At 44.9% G+C, this 7,462-nt stretch overlaps 1 long non-coding RNA gene across 3 annotated transcripts; it reads right to left on the reverse strand.

The window, feature by feature from the left end:
- Positions 1-2,358: 2,358 nt before the first annotated feature.
- Positions 2,359-7,113, reverse strand: LOC123052039 (uncharacterized). Of its 3 annotated transcripts, XR_006424418.1 has the most exons (9): positions 6,710-7,110; positions 6,546-6,645; positions 6,292-6,443; positions 5,567-5,679; positions 4,876-5,017; positions 4,662-4,788; positions 4,360-4,514; positions 3,078-3,248; positions 2,359-2,616 (listed from the first exon to the last, which is right to left on the reverse strand). It is a non-coding gene; the product is annotated as an uncharacterized lncRNA (long non-coding RNA). The 3 variants fall into 3 exon arrangements; XR_006424426.1 differs by having other exon boundaries at positions 4,662-4,778; positions 4,876-5,679; positions 6,710-7,113; XR_006424419.1 differs by having other exon boundaries at positions 4,876-5,679; positions 6,710-7,111.
- Positions 7,114-7,462: the final 349 nt, after the last annotated feature.

The raw sequence follows: 7,462 nt of genomic DNA on the forward strand, positions 1-7,462 counted from the left end.
TAACCGCGGCAAGCTCAAGGTCATGAACTGGGTAGTTCTCTTCGTGAGGACTTACTTGACGGGAGGCATAAGCAATCACCCTGCGCTCTTGCATTAGGACACAGCCTAATCCTTGATGTGAAGCGTCACAATAGATGACAAAGTCCTTGCGAGAATCAAGGGGAGCAAGCACTGGGGCAGACGTCAGCTTGTCCTTGAGTGCATGGAAACTTTCCTGACATTTGTGTGTCCAATCAAACTTAACGCCTTTGTGTAGCAGATTGGTAAGTGGCTTGGCGATATTGGAGAAGTTCTCGACAAAGCGGCGACAATAGCTGGCTAGTCCGTGAAAGCTTCTGACTTGCTTGACAGTCTTCGGAGGGTCCAGTCAAGAATAGCCTGAACTCGATCTGGGTTGATGGCAATACCATCCTTGGAGATGACATGCCCAAGGTAGGTGACTTCGGGTAACCAAAATTCGCACTTGGAATACTTGGCATAAAGTTGATGCTCTCGAAGCTTCTCTAGAACAAGTCGAAGATGTTCAGCATGTTCTCCTTTATTCTTCGAATATACCAGGATATCATCCATATAGACTACGACGAACTTGTCGAGGTAATCCATGAATATATAGTTCATCAAACGAGAGAATGTAGCTGGAGCATTGGTCAAGCCAAAAGACATGACGGTGTACTCGTAAGAACCATAATGAGTGACGAATGCGGTCTTTGGAATATCCTCTTCACGAACACGGATCTGGTGGTAACCCAACCTCAAGTCGAGTTTAGAGAATATCGATGAACCAGCCAGTTGATCATACAGATCATTGATCCGAGGAAGGGGATATTTGTTCTGAATTGTAGCTTGGTTGATAGGACGGTAGTCTTGAACCAAACGGTTCGTTCCGTCCTTCTTCTTGATGAAGAGAGAAGGTGCTCCCCAAGCAGAGGAACTTGGACGAATGAAACCCTTGTGAAGAGATTTGTCGATTTCCTCCTTAAGTTCAAGGAGTTCATGAGGTGGCATCTTGTAGGGTCGTTTGGCAATAGGAACGGTGGCTGGTTTCAAGTCGATGACGAAGTCGACAGCCCGGGCAGGGGGTATTCCTGGAAGTTCCTCTGGAAAGACGTCTTCGAAGTCGCGAATGACTGAAATCTTTTCAATTCCCTCAAGAGGTGATGCGTTCAACGCATTCAGGAGATAGAGTCAGGCTTCGGCATTTTGAACCGGACGAGCATTGTAGCTTACTATCTCATCTGAAGGGTGTAGAAGGTGGACGGTTTTAGTGGCGCAAACAATAGAAGCCGTATGTGCTTTCAACCAATCCATTCCCAGAATGAGGTCAATATTGGAAGACTTCAGAATAATGGGGGAGGCAAAAAATTCCAACCCTTCAATTTCAGCTGAAACGTTGTGGCTAACCATGGAGGTTTGGCATTGGCCCGCAGGTTTTTTTTACCACTAGTGGAGTGTGCATCTCTTCGTATTTAATGCCATGCATGAATGCAAACTCTTCTGATATGAAAGAATGCGATGCTCCTGAATCGAACAAAACAGATGCTGGTACTGAATTAACGAGAAGAGTACCCATCACCGTGGCAGGCTGGCCTTGAGCTTCATTCAGATCAATATGATTAGCCTGACCACGACCATAAGGTCTGGCATTGTTGTTATGGGGCTGATTGTTACGGCCAGTTGAAGACAAAGCCAGCTGATTCTGATTTTGAGGGCACTTACTGGAACGGTGACCTGGAAGGCCACACTTGAAGCACAGACCATCATTGGAATTGGGAACGGAAGCTTGGGGTGGTACAACCCGAAGAGGCTGCCTCCACTACAAGAAATATGTCAACTTGTGACCTTGACTATTGGTCACTGAAAGGTCACTGTTTTTCATTTGTGACCTTTTTGTGACCAAAAACAGGAGGTCAAAAGCTGGCGGTCGTAAACTAAAATTAACGACCTTCTCTGTGAGAAGGTCGTAGACGTTTACGACCAAAACAAAAGGTCGTTGAACCCATGACCTTTTGTTTTGGTCACTGGCTGTCTGCCCAGGCCACATCGGATCCGACATGGCAATCTGACGTGGCAAAATTGCGACCAATTGAAAAGGTCACTGACAAGATTCAGCCCAGTTCGATTAGGTGTTTTACATGGGCCGAGCCCAACAATTCAGCCCATTTATTATTTATTTTCATATCGATTTTGATCAACTACATGGTCCAAGCCCAACAATTTGGCCTTTTTGGTTTCTAAGACATAGAACTTTTACGATCCATTTGTCTTCGGGTCTCAGCCTTTTTGCAGTCGACTTCTTTTTTGGGCCTCAGCCTTTTTGCAGGCTATTTTACGTTTTGGGCCTTAGCCTCTACCAATAAGTAGGTCCAACTCATCATATTTTTATTTCTCACATTTTCACAGTACACAAATGACAAATATTTCAAATGAAACATAACTATATGCTCGAAATGATAGCCAAAATTAGCCTATTACAATCTTTACATAGTGTTCATACAACCAGACCAGTACAGAATACAATGTAACTAGCTATGAAGTACAACCAGAACACAAGGCATATTGATAGATAACAACCATGCTTCATCATCTTCCTCTTCCAAATTGCAAGAAACAAAACACCTAGCATTACAAGGATCACGCATCAGAAGCATATAAAACATCAAACGAAGAAAATAAATGGCAAGTAGTATAAAAATCAAGGTAGCACTAGTATATTTTAACTTATCTTGCAACCATCAATATAGTTTGCTTATAAGAAAACATATGGTCTGATGCTTATGACCTACTAAATTACTAAACACAAATTGCACACTATGTACTCAATTTGATACTTGCTTAACAGTTTCAATGTAAACCAACGGTTAAACCTGAAAAGATGCAAAGCTGAAATCTAACTGATGACTGTAGCAAGAGTGCTCCCAGCACAATATCACAATTCTGCATTTCTAACCAGCACAAGGGTTCAGCAAGCCAATGCATTTTGGTGTGGATATTCTAGACTTTGATGCTGCTAGGTTCATTAGTCAAAGGAATACATCAGGAACAAAGTGCGAGCAATAGAAACAAAAATGCATGCGTACCTCATGGAGGAGTGGAGGTTGGCGAAGGCGAGGGCGTCGTCGGGGTGGCCGGAGGCGGCGAGGCGACACTTGATAGACGAAAAGTTTCAACAGACACATAGTTCCGTGTTGAATTGGACCGGCCAATCCAGCTCTTAAACAGGCTTGCAGATCGACGAACACTTGGCCAATCTGAACAATAATACAGATACAAAACAATCAACTTGCTGCACACCAGAGGGGATTTCTTTAGAAGAGAAAGAGAACTGGACATAGAGCCACATCCCACATTAATAAATTGTTTGCAGCAGCTGTAACATAGAACCAATACAACTGTTGTATGGACATGAACAGCAGGATAAGTGACTAATGGTGAGAAAACTGAAGTTTGCAAGTTCTACTAGTCTCCCGACATGGGTACTGTTTCATCAAACAACATGAATGACAAATTGCTTGAAATAAACATGCTAGAACAAGTAGTTGTTGGTCCAGTGAATCCTAGAGAGCTCATTTCTCATGATCAGATACTTGCTAGAAAAAATCACAAACAGAGAGTATGCAGGCAGGGTACACAGAGACCAGGAGAAGCAGGGCGTGGGTGGCCGCAGCTGCTGTACGCTTCCGCATTTCTAATGGCCATGTACGCTGTCACCAATGTCAAATTATTTTCATACAAACATTTTCACAAACACCATACAAGCAAACTCCATTACACAATATGCAGTACATAGGAACAGACGAACAGTCAACACGTATATATCTAGTCAATAAAATATGCATGCAAAGTTGTACTGATGTCGACATGCTTTCATAGTCATATCATAGGTGTTTCACAATTGAACAGAATTGACAACCAAAGAAATCAGAATTGAACAGAATTGCCGTGCAGAATTAGTCATATGCATAGGTGTTTTACATAATGAGGGGAGTTCTTGATTAGTTAAGAAAATCTCAATTTTCAGGAAAGTTAATACATATTTCCATGCTTGTCTACCAAAGAAATTGTATCAACTTAACAATTAGTCATGCATAAGTGTTTCACATCAAAAACATACAGAAGTGCAGACTCGAGATTGACAATTAGGATGCATGCTGATATCACCATCGATCTACAGGAACAGTCGTGCAAAGTTCAGCTGACGTAGACATGCTTTCACATCAGAATTCAGAAACATCAAAGTCTCGCTGCATCTCAAAATCAAACCGATCTAACATGTAGGCAGTGATCAACAGATCCAATAATACGGTAAGACAGCTTGCGAGTGTAATTGTACAGCAGAACAGAGTTTAATCTGAGTAGTACATGTAGATCTCTGTGTATGAGTTGACGTAGGGGATGAAACCCGAGTAGTACATCCCGCCGGAGAGGGGGCCGATGGAGCGGGTGACCCTGCCATCGAAGTCGACAGCGAGCACGCGCTGTTCGAGAGGATCCCACATGACCACCTCGGCGGCGCCCTGGGAGCAGAGAGAGTATATAATTATAGGATTTGGATATACAAGCTCCAATGATTTTATCTACAAGTTTATTCTTTCTTTTATTATGTCATAACCAGATAAATGCCTTTTTGGCAACATTGTTTCAAGAAAAATGAGAGAGAGCACCTGAATTCATGAAGCGTGGTCTTCGTCTCCTGGAGTAAATTAGAAGAAATCCAACGCAGCTTCAGCTATCCAATAACCCAATTTCAAGCAATGCCACAACCAGCAAAATCTACGTGACTGCAATGTCCTACAACAAGTAAGGAATCAAGCAGAAGCAGATCAAACATCATTATATATCAATTCATCATAACAAAAATGAGATCCAAAATATTACAAGGAACTTCCTGGACTGAACTCCACGTCTCCACGGTCTACTCTCGGACGGTCGGTCCCTGACCACGATTGCGAGCTGCTGCTCTCCGCAACTCTGTGTTCCTGCCAAGGCATTGGGTGTGTTCCTGCTTCGTCAGCACGCGCTAGTACAAATACACAGTCAGTCAGTCATCTGGAGGTGGCACACTAAGTGCATCATAAGTGCACCCAGCCATTGTAATCTTTCTAAGTCGATCAAAGCAATACAAAGAAATCCAGGAGCGACACGCCCCTGTGGCTATCCACAAAATCTCCATCGTTTTTCAGTTCGCTGAGTTACAAAGTCGCTACGGTCGGCCGCAAGAAGTCAGATCGATCAGTCGCTAGCTTAGCTAGCTCTGCTAAGCTCGTACGTATACGTGAGACTGCACGTCCGAGTACTACTAGCTAACAAATAATCAATTAAGCTACTAGTCTGCTTTGTTGAAGTTAGCTTGCACGTACGTGCTTCGCCTGCTAGAGTATACGAGCTAGCACTCTAGAGCCAACACCTATTCATTCTTTTATGATTTAGTCAAACATGCAAGTGAATTTAGAGCAGTAGCACTAGGGACTAGGGACTGACAGCAGTAGCACTAGATTCAATCAAGTGAAAGTGAATTTAGAGCAGCAGCAAAATAAGGGAATGTGAGAGAGGTAGAGGGAGGCTCAACAATGAATTGCTGCTGCCCCATGGTTGGGTATGTAATTGTCGCCGCTCCTCCTTGTGGATGCCGAGGTCGGAGACACTGGATCCGTGCTGGCATCCACCTCCCATCCACACGAGCTGAAGCAAACCATAGCAGATGAACATCATTTAAACAGCAATGAACACCATTCAGATGCTTTAGAAGCATAACAGAGTGAACATCATTCGCATTCTCTTCAGTACGATATCTCAGCTTTTTCAACTAAGCAAAACATGCATACTTTAACACTTCAGTACGAAACTACGAATGTAAGTAATGTCTCTTCCATCATGTGAAATGTATAGGACAATACCGTATACTTGCTATGTGGATATATATAATTAACCATCAGTGTATTTTGACTAATGTCATCAAAGGAACCAGGGACCATGTACAAAACTTAAGAAGATTTTTATACTAAGACAGTAGGAAGGAAGGACTTGAGCAGCCATGTGATGTGCATGCATTTGGTACAAGGAAAGCTCTGTTGCCGATGCCACACTCTTTCCCAGTTATTGGGCATGAAAGAGTTGTGAAGGCTGCTGCTTGTAAGGTCCAGCAGGGAAATTTAAATAAAAGAGTGGTGGGTTAACACAAACAATGTCCTTGTTTAAGTTATTTGATGTTCATATTAACCTATCAGTCTGTTGTCAGTCTTCTCCACACAGATTATAAGTAGCTGAGTGAGAAATCAGTTTATGTGGATGCACCTTATATAACCTGACGATAGCAGATGCTACCTCTCAGACTGGCATTCAGTAGGCAGAGTATGCTAATCGATCCACCCTTAGAAGTGTAAGCTCACTAATCAGTCTGGAACTGTAGGAATCTTGGCATGCACACATTTTAGCAAGCGTCTTCCCTGCGATGGAAACAGCACAGACGAGAGATGTCAAACACAAGCCTCAAGAAAATTTAGAACAACAAGGGACGAGTATGGGACGACGACAGGAAGAAACCACACCTGAGATGTAAGGCTGCAAACACCGGCATTCCGGATGCCCGTCCAACCAGCCAGCCTCCGGCAATGGCGGCACGCAAGGTCACCAACCACGGATGCATGCCTGAGATGAATGTAATCAGTCTAGGTCCCGCCGTACATACCTTGGGCAAGGACTTCGTCCATACCTTGGGCATCTAGGTCCCGCCAGAGATGCGCTGTCGTCGACGGCCACCGCAGTAGCAATCTCCGGTGTGGTCCGGTGTGCCGCACCAGACCGAGAGCAGGCGGTGGATCCCGATGCGGCAGGCCTCCATTGTGCAGGTGGGTGTGGATCCGGCGTCGCCGTCGCCAGAACTGGTGCGCCCCATCCATCCATCCATCCATGGGTGGGCGTGGGTGGGTGTGTAGATCCGTGGAAAAGGAGGTTTCCATGGGTGGATGGACGAGATGAGGAGGGAGGTCGGCCAGAGGTGGGGATGGGGCCGGGGATGGGGAGACGAGGTCACCGGTGGGGGTGGGGATCGGCGGCGGCGGCAAAGATTGGCAGCGTGTTTGTTTGGGGGGAGTTTTTTTTTTTTTAAGGGTTGTTTGGGGGGAGTTGGGCGTGGGGAATGGGAGTTTATGGCCCATGGGACTTAATTTCCTTTGATTGACTCAGGGACATGGGAGTTAAGAGGGGAAGGGGAAGGGTAGTTAGGAGGCCCAACTCCCGTGAAACTCTTCCCAGGGGACCCTACTGATTCAGCGTGGGAGTGGAAATTGACGCCAAAAAAAACTTGAGTTGTTCGTCACGTCCCGCGGCGGAAGGGGAAAAAGGCGTGAAAATCCCAGCGAAAGCGCGGTAAAATCCTAGCTAATGACCCCTATTTAGCAGCGCCACCATTAGTCCTCCAAACGAATCGACGGCCGCTAACTTCTCCCCAATCTCCTTCAGAGCT

This window comes from Triticum aestivum, chromosome 1A (genome assembly GCF_018294505.1).
Source record: "Triticum aestivum cultivar Chinese Spring chromosome 1A, IWGSC CS RefSeq v2.1, whole genome shotgun sequence".
NCBI classification, from domain to species: Eukaryota; Viridiplantae; Streptophyta; class Magnoliopsida; order Poales; family Poaceae; genus Triticum; species Triticum aestivum.